At 45.0% G+C, this 16,584-nt stretch overlaps 1 non-coding gene across 1 annotated transcript; it reads right to left on the bottom strand.

Annotated features, from left to right (window-relative positions):
• Nucleotides 1–16,244: 16,244 nt before the first annotated feature.
• trnaa-ugc (transfer RNA alanine (anticodon UGC)) lies at nt 16,245–16,317 on the bottom strand. Its single transcript has one exon. It is a non-coding gene; the product is annotated as a tRNA-Ala (tRNA).
• Between the last annotated feature and the right edge of the window lie 267 nt (nt 16,318–16,584).

Here is a 16,584-nt window from a genome sequence, read left to right as displayed (position 1 = left end):
ATGAAATCGATAAGAGAACGGCTGAACTCCATTCTTCTATTGACGACACTGAAATCCTCCATGAATGATCTCTTTTGAGAACGACTGAGGCAGAGCTGCGCATTAGCCACAGTTGAAAGACACCATGCGCTCGACATGACCAGTCTTGATACAACTTGCCAAAAGGACAACTGCCTACTCAAAAACAGGTAGATCAGATGAGAACCAGAAGCAGACGTAGTATAATCCGTGTGGTGGGATTGAAAGAGACAGCGAGGGCCGTGACCAGGTCCGTTTCTTCACTCATGGAATCCCGGCTGTCCTAGGACAATCATTCACCAAGCCACTGGAATCGAACGCGCCTCCACAGAACATCAGCTGCCGAAACGCCCGGCCAGATGAGCCCCACGGTGCCGTCCTGACAGGTTCTCGTTTCCAAAGAAGAAGAGAAGGTACTGCAACTCGCAAGCGCCAAAGGGGACATAACCATTGATGGCAAGAGGGTCAGCCTTTTTCGGATATGAGCGCGATCTTCGCACAGACGTCGCAAGCAGTTCAGACCTGCGCCAAAGCCTGAATGAAGAGGAAAGAACATCATCGGCTACCTCATCCACCCTGCCGCGGATGAAGTTCAGTTACAAAGGCGAAGCCCATCTCTTCAACAGAATTTGGCAACCTTTTATTGACTATATGGAGAATCTCCCCCCACATCACATTGAATGAATCTCTATATTATCCTTATATAATGTTTCACACGTAATGTATAATATGTAGCCTACGGCAGGTGACCATATGATCCAATGTCTCATTATATATATATTTTTTATTGTATGTTTGTATATATAATTATAATTTGTTTTATTTTTACTTTCTTTGTTACGCTCATCTGTTACTGTCACTTTGTCCTATTGTTGTCTAATATCTTTTCACGTTTGTCTTGAATGTTGTTAATTGGAAAATGCAAAAATAAAATATAAAAAAAACAAAAAAAACATGTTAGGTATATGATCACACTGGTAATAGATCATTTGTTGTCTTACTTGTGAGCCACAACTGAGTGAGCATAATCATTTGCTTTTATTTTATTTTACTGGACTGATGGCCTGCATCTGATAGTCAGCCTGAGGGGAGGGAGAGAGCAGCGGTGAGGCTGCCTCTCACCTGACTCACCGTCCCTCTGGTCTCTGCTGAGAAAAGGGGATACAGTCTGTCACGTAGAGTAGGCCAGAAGGCTAAACTGGAAAACCTAACCTCTATCAAAATAAAAAGATGGCGGAGATGTACGTCGACAGATGTACGTCATCAAACATATACCTTATGGGCCAGCTAAAAACAATGCTACCCCATCCACAGCTAAAAACAATGCTACCCTATCCACAGCTCAATCCAAAATGCCTCCCTATGAACTGAAAGAGAGGCTCCTTTTGTAGGGCTAGCCCCTCCCCCAGAACAATTAACACTAATTAATTAGGCAATTACCTATACAAACCTACATTTTCCATTTAACTAAACATACTAAAGTATGTACATTGCAACACGTTTTTTATGAAACAATATCACAATATAACGTTTACAAAATTGCATCACTACTGACAGTGTTTTTCAAAATTCCCATTTACATTAATGAGCCATTCGGGACAGGCACTACAAAGTCAGCCCATTCCCTTAGCTCTGGTCCTTATCCAGCATACCTGGAAGCTACAGAGATGGAGAGAGAGAYGAAAAGAACAAACAAACAACGCGCTCATCCACAACATCGATAAGTATAATAAATATTGCTTATATTAAATATGAACACTGACATAAGTGTGAAATGTATGTACTAAGACAGAGACGTTAACTTGTGTGTCGACCCAAATTGTTAACTTATCTGATAACGGAGCAGGGAGGAGTGATGAATGTGTGCATACATTAAAACTTCTTGTCAATAGGGGGGCGCTGTTTTCACTTTGGAAAAAATTGTGCCCAAATTAAACTGCCTCGTACTCTATTCTAGATCGTACAATATGTATATTATATCCAATATTATTACTATTGGATAGAAAACACTCTCAAGTTTCTAAAACTGTTTGAATTATATCTGTGAGTAAAACAGAACTCATTTTGCAGCAAACTTCCATATAGGAAGTGAAAAATCTGAAAACGATGCTCTGTTCCAGGGCCTGCCTATTCAATTGCCTAATATTTATCGACATGCATGCACTTCATACGCCTTCCACTAGATGTCGACAGGCAGTGGAAGGTGGAATGGGATGTCTAGCTTGATCTGAGGCCGAACAAGAGCTTTTGGAGTGACAGGTCCAAGTACGTCGACATTGGCTTCTGAAAAGCGTTCGGTATACACGGCGGATATCTCCGGCTCTGATTTTATTTGATACATGTGATAATAACATCATAAAGTAGTTTTTTTCAACCGAGTTGGAATTTTCCGTTCTTTGCGTCAAGAGAAGATGGGCATGTTCGCGCCACATGGCTAGCTAAGGTTGCTAATTCGACAGGAGAAAAGGACATTCTAAAACCAAACAACGATTTATTCTGGACCTAGGACTCCTTGTACAAGATTCTGATGGAAACTCAACAAAAGTAAGAACAATTTATGATGTTATTTCGTATTTCTGTGGAAAATGTTATTTCTATTCTCTGCCGTTTTGGCGGGCGCTGTCTCGCAATAACGCAAGCTGTTTGTTATGGTAAAGTTATTTTTAAAAATCTAACACGGCGGTTGCATTAAGAACCAGTGTATCTTTCATTTGCCACTACACACAAGTATTTATTGTAAAGTTTATGATGAGTTCTTTGGTCAGATTAGGTGAGTGTCCAAAATAGCTCTGGACATTCTGGTGAATCGATGCTACATATTCACAATGTATAACCACGGTTTGCAGCTCTTAAATATGCACATTTTTGAACTAAACATAAGTGTATTGATATAACCTGATGTTATAAGACTGTCATCTGATGAAGTTGGTCAAGGTTAGTGATTAATTTTAAATATTTTTGCTGGTTTTGCGAATGCTATTTATGCAGTGAATAAATGTGGTTGTGTGGTTTGGCTATTGTGGTAAGCTAATATAATGCTATATTGTGTTTTCGCTGTAAAACACTTCACAAAATCTGAAATATTGGCTGGATTCACAAGATGTTTATCTTTCATTTGCTGTACACCATGTATTTTTCATAAATGTTTTATGATGAGTATTTAGGTATTTCACGTTGCTTCTGTAATTATTCTGGCTGCTTGGTGATATTTTTGATGGAGCTGCAATGTAAAACTATGATTTATACCTCAAATATGCACATTTTCGAACAACAAACATACATTATTGTATAACATGTTGTAAGACTGTCATCTGATGAAGTTGTTTCTTGGTTAGTGACTAATTATATCTATATTTGGTCGGTTTTGTGATAGCTACCTATGCGGTAGAAACATGGTGAAAATATGCGGTTGAGTCTTTGGCTATTGTGGTTAGCTAATAGAAATACATATTGTGTTTTCGCTGTAAAACGTTTAAAAAATTGGAAATGATGGCTGGATTCACAAGATGTTTATCTTTCATTTGCTGTATTGGACTTGTGATTTCATGATATTTATATGCTATTATTTACTTGTGGCGCTATGCTAGGCTATGCTAGTCAGCTTTTACTGATGAGGATACTCCCGGATCCGGGATGGGTGTTAAGTAAAGGTTAAAGTACCAAATGCTGCCCGCGGCCAGTGACGTCACATTACCTTCCTCCTGTCCTGAAGCGACCAGGTTCGGGAGCCTTGATAGGTAGTCCGCCGTGACGTTTTATTTTCCTGTCTTGTGAAGGACACAGAACCTAAAAGGCTGGAGCTCTACATACCACAAGCTCTTGTCTTGGCTCCCCTTGGGCCAGTACAGCTCCAATTCCCACAGCCGAAGCGTCCACCTGCACGAGAAACCTCTTCTGAAAATCAGGGGTCTGGAGAACAGGGAATGAGCACAGTTGTTTCTTCAGCATCATGAATGCTTCCTCACACTCCTCAGTCCACTTCACAGGGTTGCTGGCCACCTTTGAAGTGAGGTTGGTCAGAGGGACAGCGAGGGTCGAAAACTGCGGAATGAATCTCCGGTACCACCCTGCCAGACCTAGGAAAGACTTCACCTGTGTCTTGGTTCTAGGTTGAGGGCTGTTCCTGATGGACTCCACTTTGTCCACCTGAGGCCGAACTTCACCCTTACCCAGCTGGTAACCCAGGTACTTTGTCTCCTGTTTCGCCCACTCACACTTCAGGAGGTTAAGCGTGAGGCCTGCATCATGGATCTTCCCCAGGACTCTGCTAAGATGCTGTYTGTGCTCCTCCCAGGAGTGGCTGTAGATCACCACGTCGTCCAAGTAAGTAGCACAGTAATCGTCACAGTCCTGGAGGACCTTGTCCATCAGCCTCTGGAAAGTCGCAGGGGCCCCATGAAGGCCAAACGGCATGACCTTGATCTGGAACAGGCCCATGGCATCCGGAACGCAGTGTAGGCCTTGGATTGTTCATCCAGGGGCACCTGCCAGTACCCTTTGCAGAGATCCAATGTGGTGATGTAATGAGCTCTACCTATTCTCTCCAGTAAATCGTCAATGCGAGGCATGGCGTAGGCATCAAACTGGGAGATGGCATTCACCTTACGGAAGTCCATGTAGATGCGCAAAGAGCCATCCTTCTTTGGGACAATGACAATAGGGCTGCTCCATTCACTTGAAGATGGATCGACAACATTCATTTTTATCATGGTGTGGACCTCTTCCTTGAGGACTACCACCAGCCTCTCAGGCACACGGTAAGGATGCTGGCGGACAGGGTTCTGGCCAGGCTTCAAACGAATGACGTGTTCTAGGACTTTGGTTCTTCCTGGTCTCTGACTGAAGAGGGCCGGATACTTGCTGCTTCATCTCATCTGCTTCATCTCATCTTGCTTGTCTTCTTCCAGGTGAGCCAGTATGACTTCTGCTCGTTCTTTCCATGCCTCTGTGACCCCATCCGACTCGTCCTCTTCTTCTACTCTGCGGACCAGAAAGGACTTTCCCTTGGAGAGTTCCTCTTTCTCCTCCCAGGCCTTGAGAAGGTTCACATGGTAGGTTTGCTTCTTCTTACCCTTGTCCGGAAGCAGCACCTCGTAGGTCACCGGGCCCATCTTCCTCCCGATTAGGTACGGTCCTTGCCACTGTGCAAGGAGCTTGCTGGTAGATGAGGGAAGGAGGAGCAGGACTTTCTGTCCTGGCTCAAACTCTGTGGCGAGCATGCTGGTCATACCCTGCCTTCTGGGCTTGCTGAAGGTTTGCCCTAGCTTCGTCTCGGTACCGCTCCAACCTGTCTCGCATCTGGAGGACATACTGGACAATCCCCTGTCCTGAGGTAGCTACTGGGGAATCTTCCCAGCAGTTATTCAGCCGGTCCAGTGGTCCCTGCACAGGCCATCCATAGAGGAGTTCGAATGGCAAGAAACCTGTCGATGCCTGAAGCACCTCCCTGTAAGCAAAAAGCAGGAAGGGTAACCACTTATCCCAGTCTTTACCAGTGTCAGCTACACACTTCCTCAGCATGTTCTTGAGCGTTTGATTGAATATCCGTTTGGGGATGGTAGGGAGTGGTCCTCAAGCCTTTAATGCTCAGCTGTCGGTGGAGTTGAACCATCAGTCGCGAGGTGAAGTTTGTCCCCATTTCATCTGGGATTCCTACACGAGAGAAGAGCTGAACAAGAGCACTGATTATTTTTGGAGTGGTTATGGAACGGAGTGGGAAGGCTTCTGGGAACCGGGTGGCATAGTCACAGATCACCAATATATACTTGTAACCTGCGCTACTCTTCTCCAAGGGTCCAAKAATGTCCWTTGCAATTCTCTTGAATGGGGTAGAGATAACTGGCAGTGAACATAGAGGAGCCCGGTCAGACCTACGGACAGCACTGGTTTTCTGGCACGTGGGGCATGATTTGCAGTATGTTTGTACATCAGTATACATGGAGGGTCAAAAGAAACGGGAGCCTAAGATAGGTCTTATGTTGCCCTAGATGACCTGTATGTGCAAGGTTGAGAACAAGTGGTCTACAGGTAGATGTCACCACCAACTTCCTGCTATCTGCCTCTGACCCAAGGTAGAGTATGTGGTTGTCTACCGTGTAAGTCCCCCCACATGAAGATTGACTGTCCCCAGCTAAGGCCTTGTCAAATAAACCTTTCAAAGTTGCATCAGACTTCTGCAGTGTAGCAAAATGTTGTGGAACATCCCATTGCACCTCTAACTCAGACACATCAGCAACAGGTACAGGGCTTCCCACATACATCTCAAGACGCCGCTGGCGGTGTGACTTTCTGGGCCCTTTGGTTCCCCCGTCGCACAGACTATCACACAAGTCAGGCAGAGGTTGTAAACCAGCTTTGGCCTGGGCACGAGTGACAACTGAACATGACACCTGAACATCAGACTGGCCAACTGACTGCTCATATAGCTGACCCCCCACACTTCCCAACAGATAGAAAGTACAGGCACATCCTCCCCAAAATCATCTCAAAAGGTAGCTCTCTCCATTACCCCAACTTTGAGGAGGTATTTCTGACCTGAATCTCCCCTGTGAGTTCAGCTGTGGGATGCTGTGACTGGTCACCATGGACACATTGGATCAGTGTCTGATGACCGTAATCAATGTCATTAACAGGTACATTACCTTTTCTAAACAATGACAGGGACTGCCGGGGTCAATCATTGCAGTAAGACTTTTACCATTCACTTTTAAGGTACCAAGCCTGACCCTTCCCGAGTCTGTCTATTCTGAACACCATCCCCCTCTCTGTGTACATAACAGTAACCTGAGAGCTTGGATTTACGTAGCGGATACATTGAAGCTTTGTGCCCCTGCTGCCAGCAGTAAAAACAGGTCAGACCCCTCCCATCAGAGCGAACTGCATGATCCTTTACCTCCCTCCTCCAAACACATAACCCCCAGAGTTACCTCCACCATCTCTGGCGTCTGTGATGTCCTTGTGTCTCTGAGACTCCTTGGAGCGGGTGCTGCAGGTCGTGGTGGCCCCCCTTTACGTGCATTACGGTACTGCAGTTCAAGCTTGGCCCATAAGCCCGTCCTTGGCGCTCGTTCTCTCGGACCCAGGTTCGAATGTCGTGTGGTAAAATTGTAGAAGTTGCTCGAAGATGATGACCTCACCAATTTCATCCTGTGTCTTCTCCTCCGTCGAACCCATCGTCGGTAGAGACCCTTAACCTCTAACGAGCCTCTACCCGGGTCCGGGATCACCCCCCCCCCCACACACTGATTGCATAGCTAGCATAGCTTCACAAGTAGATAGTAGCATCTAAATATCATTAAATCACAAGTCCAAGACACCAGATGAAGATACAGATCTTGTGAATAAAGCCACCATTTCAGATTTTTAAAATGTTTTACAGGGAAGACAAAATATGTAAATCTATTAGCTAAACACGTTAGCAAAATACACCACTTTTCTAACTCCATCAGTTTCTTACTACTTCAGGTGCTATCACCAATTCGGCTAAACTAAGATATTGATAGCCACTAACCAAGAAAAAACCTCTTCAGATGACAGTCTGATAACATATTAGGTATAGGATAGAAGTTTTGTTAGAAAAAAGTGCATATTTCAGGTAGAAATCACAGTTTACAATTGCACCGACCATCACAAGACGACTAGAATTACTATAGAGAGCAACGTGTATGACCAATTTACTCTTAATAAAACTTTCATAAGAATAGACAAAGCATAGCAATGGAAGACCCAGATCTTGTGATTCCAGACAATATTTCAGATTTTTAAGCGTTTTACAGCGAAAACACAATAAATCGATAAGTTAGCATACCACATTTGAAAAGTTACCAAGAGCATCGATTCCAGCCAAAGAGCGCTATAACGTAATACCGCCAAAATATATTAATTTTTTCACTAACCTTCTCAGAATTCTTCCGGATGACACTCCTGTAACATTACATCATTTTAAACATACATATACAGTTTGTTCGAAAATGTGCATATTAGCCATACAAAACCGTGGTTACACAATGAAAATACTAGGAAATCAAGCCTCAAAATGTCTGACGTCATCTTTCAGAGTGATCTAGTTTAATTGAAAGCTAATCATATACTTGACTAAAAAATACAGGGTTGACAGGAATCGAAAGACAAATTAGTTCTTAATGCAATGCTGATTTACATTTTTTAAATTATCCTTACTTTTCAATACAGGTTGCGCCAAGCGAAGCTATAGCAAACAAGATGGCGACATAAACGTTTAACATTTATCGACAGAAACACGATTTATCATCATAAATTGTTCTTACTGTGAGCTGTTCTTCCATCAGAATCTTGGGCAAAGAATCCTTTCTTGGGTCGAATCTTCTTTTGGTCGATAGATGTCCTCTGTCCTTCGAAATATCCACTAACGATCGAACGGGACCCCGAAACGTGTCCAAAGTTTCAGAGTGCACAACAAAGAAATTCCTCAAAATCGCACTAAAAGGATATAAATTGCTATAAAACGGTTCAAATTAACTACATTATGATGTTTTTAACAACTATAACGACTAAAAACATGACCGGAGAAATATCACTCTCTAAACAACGATTTGGAAGGAGGCAGGTCTGATGTCCATTTTGCGCATGACGCATGCAGGAAGAGAGCGGTACTTCTACCTTTTCGTGTTTTATAGTGGCTCTGATTGCGCAATCGAATCCATTCAAAACGTGATGACGTACTGACACCCAGAGGAAGACGTAGGCAGTGTCGGTTTCTCTATAGCATCTACTGGCACCTTAAAACCGATCCCAGATCAGGGGTAAAAATTTCTGAAATCTGACTCCCTGTCAGGAAAAGTGATGTAGAAGTAGTTCTGTACCACTCAGAGACAAAATTCCAACGGCTATAGAAACTAGAAAGTGTTTTCTATCCAATAATAACAATAATATGCATATTGTACGATCAAGAATTGAGCACGAGGCAGTTTAATTTGGAGACCAAAAAATGCTAATGCGGAACAGCACCCCCTATAGTTGCAAGAAGTTTAAGGCGGTGGTACGTCTCTGTCGGCGACTCACCCGATGGTGTCGATGCAGCTCTGAAGCGTTGACGGTAGGTCTCCGGGGAGATGTCGAACTTCGCCGGCAGCGCTTCCTTCAAGCCCTTGGAGACGTTGGACAGCCCCTCATCCATGGCTGTGTAAGCCTCTAATGCCTTGTGAGCAATGGGACAAGCCTGCAGGCCCACTCTACCTCCGGCCACTGCCACGTCTTGGCCATGCACTCAAACCTCAGCAGGTAGTTTTCAATGTCCTCCCCCTGCTGGTATGAGGGCATCTTTGGCTCCTTCCTCAGGAATGCTGGAAGGTGGACGTTAACACTGCTGGACTGGTCTCCTGGTGCTGGGGCTGGCCTCATTACTGCTTGGGGAGCCTGCTGTGGAGTTGAAGTCCCTGCTGTGTCGAGCCTTTGTCGTCCTGGTGTTGGCAGACCCAATCTTGGGCTCTCACTGACGAGTTCCGCTTGGTAAGGAGCTGTGAGGATAGATTGGCGTAGGCCCCGGAATTCCTGCTTGAGGTCTTCGTCCCACCTCTCAAGGCAGGTGAAAAGTTGCTGGAAAAGGGCTACCATGGTTGGGTGTGGTTCTGGTCCCCCAACTGCTCCTTCAGTCAGCTGGTCTTTTATGGCTGTATCTGCTGGTTCAACCGGTAGCTCAAACGGTTCTGGTTGTGTTTGGCCCCTTGGTCGGGCTCCTAGTTTCTCATACTTGACCTTCTTCACCAGAGGATTCCATGATTCCATCCACCCCGTTTCAACTTCAGGTACCTTTTCTGAAAGTTGATGCTGCTGTTGAGAACACAATCCTGTACGCATTCCTTTAGGTCTCTTGTTGGAATTCACTGATTTGCGGTGCGCCATCCCACCACTGCCACCATACATATACCTTATGGGCCAGCTAAAAACAATGCTACACACTGAATTAATTCTGCCTCATGCACCAATTCATGTTGTTAATCAGACTTCCAGATCAAGTGATACAAAACAAAAATGATCCGGGAACTTTTTACCCCTTTTTCTCCCAATTTTCGTGATATCCATTTGGGAGTTCCAATCTTTTCCCAGCGCTGCAACTCCCGTGCAGACATGGGAGAGAAGAAAGTCGAGAGCCATGCGTCCTTCGAAACAGGACCCTGCCAAGCCGCACTGCTTCTTGACACACTGCTCGCTTAACCCAGAAGCCAGCTGTACCAATGTGTCGGAGGAAACACAGTACAGCTGGTCGACCGAAGTCAGCGTGCATGCGCCCGGCCCGCCACAAGATGGACAAGGACATCTTGGATGTCCCAGCGCTAATGGACAAGGACATCCCAGCCTGCCAAACCCTCCCCTAACCCAAACGACGCTGGGCCAATTGCGCGCTGCCTGATGTGTCTCCCGGTCACGGGCGGCTGCGACACAGCCCAGGATCGAACCCGGATCTGTAGTGAGGCCTCTAGCACTGCGATGCAGTGCTTTAGACCGCTGTGCCACTCGGGAGGCCGGATCCAGAATTCTAAATAATATATCGGGTCTGATATGATTGTTTCGGGTATGTGTAATTTTAACTGACTTGTCCGGAAGGACCCATACAGATCCAAACAGGACTGCTGCAGTAGAGAGAGAAAGAGAGAAATTGTATGATTTACAGTGCATTCGGAAAGTATTCAGACCACTTGACTTTTTACACATTTTGTTACGTTACAGCCCTATTCTAAAATGGATTAAACAGGTTTTTAGAAATTGTTGCAAATAAAAAACAGAAAACCTTATTTACATAAGTATGCAGATCCTTTGCTATTTGACTCGAAATTAAGCTCAGGTGTATCCTGTTTCCATTAATTATCCTTGAGATGTTTTTACAACTTGATTGAAGTCCACCTGAGGTAAAATAAATTGATTGGACATGATTTGGAAAGTACACACTTGTCTCTATATGGTTCCACAGTTGACAGTGCGTGTCAGAGCAAAAACCAAGCCATGAGGTTGAAGAAATTGTCCGTAAAGCTCAGAGACAGGATTTTGTCAAGGCACAAATCTGGGGAAGGGTACCAAAACATTTCTGCAGCATTGAAGTTCTCCAAGAATACAGTGTCCTCCTTCATTCTTAAATGGAAGAAGTTTGGAACCACCAAGACTCTTCCTAGAGCTGGCCGCCTGGCAAAACTGAACAATCGGGGGAGAAGCGCCTTGGACAGGGAGGTGACCAAGATCCCGATGGTCACTCTGACAGAGCCCCAGAGTTCTTCTGTGGAGATGGGAGTACCTTCTAGAAGGACAGCAATCTCTTCAGCACTCCACCAATCAGGCCTTTATGGTAGTGGCCAGACGGAAGCCATTACTCAGTAAAAGGCACATGACAGCCCGCTTGCAGTTTGCCAAAAGGCACCTAAAGGACTTGCAGACCATGAGAAACAAGATTCTCTGGTTTGCTGAAACCAAGATTGAACTCTTTGGCCGGAATTTTTTATTTCTAATTTCAACTTTATTTAACCAGGTAGGCTTGTTGAGAAAAAGTTCTCATTTATAACTGCGACCTGGCCAAGATAAAGCAAAGCAGTGTGCCACAAACAACAACACATATTTACACATGGAATAAACAAACATACAGTCAATAACAAAATAGAGAAAAGTCTATATACAGTGTGTGCAAATGAGGTAAGATAAGGGAGGTAAGGCAATAAATAGGCCATAGTGGTGAATCAATTACAATTTAGCAGCTAAACACTGGAGTGATAGATGTGCGGAACATGAATGTTCAAGTAGAGATACTGGGGTGCAAAGGAGCAAAAAAATAAATAACAGTATGGGGATGAGGTAGTTGGATGAGCTATTTACAGATGGGCTATGTACTAGTGCAATGATCTGTGAGCTGCTCTGACAGCTGGAGCTTAAAGGGTCTCCAGCTTCAGATATGGGTCTCCAGCTTCAGCGATTTTTGCAGTTCGTTCCAGTCATTGGCAGCAGAGAACTGGAAGGAAAGGCGACCAAATGAGGAATTGGCTTTGGGGGTGACCAGTGAAATATACCTGCTGGAGCGCGTGCTACGGGTGGGTGCTGCTATGGTGACCAGTGAGCTGAGATATGGCATGGCTTTACCTAGCAAAGACTTATAGATGACCTGGAGCCAGTGGGTTTGGCGACGAATATGAAGCCAACGAGAGCATACAGGTCGCAGTGGTGGGTAGTATATGGGGCTTTGGTGACAAAACAGATGGTGCTGTGATAGACTGCACCCAATTTGCTGAGTAGAGTGTTGGAGGCTGTTTTGTAAATTACATCGCCAAAGTCAAGGATCAGCAGGATCGGCAGTTTTACGAGAGTATGTTTGGCAGCATGAGTGAAGGATGCTTTGTTGCAAAATAGGAAGCCGATTCTAGATTTAAATTTGGATTGGAGATGCTTAATGTGAGTCTGGAAGGAGAGTTTACAGTATAACCAGACACCTAGGTATTTATAGTTGTCCACATATTCTAAGTCAGAACCGTCCAGAGTAGTGATGCTGGGTGGGCGGACAAGTGCGGGCAGCAAATCGGTTGAAGAGCATGCATTTAGTTTGATTTGCTTTTAAGAGCAGTTGGAGGCCACGGAAGGAGAGTTGTATGGCATTGAAGCTTGTCTGGAGGTTTGTTAACAGAGTGTCCAAAGAAGGGCCAGAAGTATACAGAATGGTGTCATCTGCGTAGAGGTAGATCAGAGAATCACCAGCAGCAAGAGCGACATTATTGATGTATACAGAGAAAAGACTCGGCCCGAGAATTGAACCCTGTGGGACCCCCATAGACTGCCAGAGGTCTGGCCAACAGGCCCTCCGATTTGACACACTGAACTCTGTCTGAGAAGTAGTTGGTGAACCAGGCGAGGAAGTCATTAGAGAAACCAAGGCTGTTGAGTCTGCCGATAAGAATGTGGTGATTGACAGAGTCGAAAGCCTTGGTCAGGTCGATGAATACAGTTGCACAGTATTGTTTCTTATTGATGGCGGATATGATATCGTTTAGGACCTTGAGCGTGGCTGAGGTGCACCCATGACCAGCTCGAAAACCAGATTGCATAGTGTTGAAGGTACGGTGTGATTCGAAATGGTCGGTGATCTGTTTGTTGACTTGTCTTTCGAAGACTTTAGAAAGGCAGGGTAGGATAGATTTAGGTCTGTAGCAGTTTGGGTCTAGAGTGTCTCCCCCTTTGAAGAGGGGGATGACCGTGGCAGTTTTCCAATCTTTGGGGATCTCAGACAATATGAAAGAGAGGTTGAACAGGCTAGTAATAGGAGTTGCAAAAATTTCAGCTGATAATTTTAGAAAGAGAGGGTCCAGATTGTCTAGCCGTGCTGATTTGTAGGGGTCCAGATTTTGCAGCTCTTTCAGAACATCAGCTAGCTGGATTTGGGTGAAGAAGAAATGGGGGAAGGCTTGGGCAAGTTGCTGTGGGTTGCAGGGCTGTTGACCGGGGTAGCCAGGTGGAAAGCATGGCCAGCCGTAGAAAAATGCTTATTGAAATTCTCAATTATTGTGGATTTATCGGTGGTGACAGTGTTTCCTAGCCTCAGTGCAGTGGGCAGCTGGGAGGAGGTGCTCTTATTCTCCATGGACTTTACAGTGTCCTAAAACTTTTTTGAGTTTGTGCTGCAGGATGCAAATTTCTGTTTCAAAAAGCTAGCCTTTGCTTTCCTAAATGCCTGGGTATATTGGTTCCTAACTTCCTTGAAAAGTTGCTTATCGCGGGGGCTATTCGATGCTAATGCCGTACGCCAGAGGATGTTTTTCTGCTGGTCAAGGGCAGTCAGGTCTGGAGTGAACCATGGGTTAAATCTGTTCCTGGTTCAAAAWTTTTTGAACGGGGCATGCTTATTTAAGATTGTTAGGAAAGCACTTTTAAAGAATAACCAGGCATCTTGTACTGGCGGAATGAGGTCAATATTCTTCCAGAATACCCGTGCCAGTTTGATTAGAAAGGCCTGCTCACTGATGTGTTTTAGGGAGCGTTTGACAGTGATGAGGGGTGGTTGTTTGACCGCAGACCCATTACTGACGCAGGCAATGAGGCAGTGATCGCTGAGATCCTGGTTGAAGACAGCAGAGGTGCATTTGGAGGGCAGGTTGGTTAGGATGATATTTATGAGGATGCATGTGTTTACGGATTTGGGGTTGTACCTGGTAGGTTCATTGATAATTTGTGTGAGATTGAGGTCATCAAGCTTAGATTGTAGGATGGCCGGGATATTAAGCATGTCCAAGTTTAGGTCACCTAACAGCACAAGCTCTGAAGATAGATGGGGGGCAATCAATTCACATATGGTGTCCAGGGCACAGCTGGGGGTGGTAGGTGGTCTATAGCAAGTGACAACGGTGAGAGACTTGTTTCTGGAAAGATGGATTTTTAAAAGTAGAAGTTAAAATTGTTTGGGCACAGACCTGGATAGTGTAATAAATATCATTTATTATAACACAAGCATATTTGCTAATACATTGTTATAACTAAACTCTTTCCAAACAGGGTTACTCACAAACTCATAGCAGATACGGAAACCCACACACACCCAGAGACAGATGGCTGACACAGGCCTTTTTCATAAAGACTGATAAGAAAAGTGGTGCCGGGTYCTGCATATCACGAGAAACTGAGACACACACATACCCAAGGACAGAGGGCTGACGTAAACCTTTCATAAACACAGATAAGACAGGAACATCTACGCACACACAAAAACTCCTCTTCAGTCTGAACATTTTACAGAGACACACAGAAATGTCAAAATAGGAACATACTAACGCACAACAACCTAATCTCCTGTTTTAGCTGAACATTTCTGAAGACAAAGAACTCTACTCAGAGCCAATGGGACAGTGATACTGGCCTGAAGGAGACCTCGCCCAACTCATCAGAACCAACCAGAGGACCAGAACTTCCAGACTCAACCTACTTTCTGTACTGTATAAAATGTATATGCACTCTGTTATCTGGGCTTTTTTTCAGAGAGTTCCATTTGAGCTTGATGAAAGGGTCCGTGCACGCTATTTCAGATATTTTTACCTCTGAATAAATTGCTTTTAATTAAACCTAATCCACCCTGTCCAGAGTCTCTACTTCGTCTCAGTTCTCCAGTAAACTTGTTATATCAACAATAGTAATACAGAACTCTGCAGGCTTTCTCTGCAGTAGATTGCAACTCCGCCCCCTTTGGCAGTTCTATCTTGTCGGAAAATGTTATAGTTAGGGATGGAAATTTCAGGGTTTTTGGTGGCCTTCCTAAGACAGGATTCAGACATGGCTAGGACATCCGGGTTGCAGAGTGTGCTAAAGCAGTTAATAAAACAAACTTAGGGAGGAGGCTTCTAATGTTAACATGCATGAAACCAAGGCTTTTGCGTTACAGAAGTCAATAAATGAGAGCGCCTAGGGAATGGGAGTGGAGCTAGGCACTGCAGGGCCTGGATTAACCTCTACATCACCAGAGGAGCAGAGGAGGAGTAGGATAAGGGTATGGCTAAGGGCTATAAGAGCTGGTCGTCTAGTACGTTCGGAACAGAGAGTAAAAAGGAGCAGGTTTCTGGGCACGGTAGAATAGATACAAGGCATAATGTACATACAAAGGTATGGTAGGATGTGAATACAGTTGAGGTAAACCTAGGCATTGAGTGACGATGAGAGAGGTATTGTCTCTAGAGACATCAATTAAACCAGGTGAGGTCACCTCATATGTGGGAGGTGGGACAAGAGGGTTAGCTGAGCCATATTGAGCAGGGCTGGAGGCTCTACACTGAAATAAGTCAATAATCACTAACCAAAACAGCAATGGACAAGGCATATCGACGTTAGGGAGAGGCATGCGTAGCTGAGTGATCATAGGGTCCAATGAGTAGCTGGATGGGCTGGAGACACGGCGAGTCAGACAGCTAGCGGGCCGGAGTTAGCAGGCTAGCAGAAGGGCCTTAGAGGGACATCGCGACGGAAGAAGACTGTTGTAGCCCCCTTGTGTGGTTACGTTTGCAGACCAGTCAGGATGGATCAGCAGGGGTCCGTGTAGTAAAAGGGTCCAGGCCAATTGGAAAAATAGATTTAGTAGCCCAAGAAATTGACTGATAGACCATTTCAGCTAACAGTCCGGTATGCTCTAGACAGCTAGCGGGCCGCGGCTAGCAGGCTAGTAGATTTACATTTAAGTCATTTAGCAGACGCTCTTATCCAGAGCGACTTACAAATTGGAAAGTTCATACATATTCATCCTGGTCCCCCCGTGGGAATTGAACCCACAACCCTGGCGTTGCAAGCGCCATGCTCTACCAACTGAGCCACAAGGGACCACGTGTAGATGGTCATTCAGGGGACGTCGCGACAAAGGAGCCTGTTGAAAAACCCCTCGGGCGGATTAAGTTGGTAGTCCAGTCGTGATGGATTGTCGGGGCTCCATATCGGCAATAAAAGGGGTCCAGGCCAATTGGCAAAATAGGTATTGTAGCCCAAGGAGTGGCTGATGGACCTCTTCAGCTAGCCAGGAGATGGGCCTAGTATAGGCTAGCGCCAGGCTAATTGGTGCTTGCTTCGGGACAGAAACGTTAGCCAGGAGAA

This window comes from Salvelinus sp. IW2-2015, linkage group LG11 (genome assembly GCF_002910315.2).
Source record: "Salvelinus sp. IW2-2015 linkage group LG11, ASM291031v2, whole genome shotgun sequence".
Taxonomy (NCBI): Eukaryota; Metazoa; Chordata; class Actinopteri; order Salmoniformes; family Salmonidae; genus Salvelinus; species Salvelinus sp. IW2-2015.
Note: the sequence above shows the minus strand (reverse complement) of the source record. Positions and strands in the feature narration are given on the sequence as shown.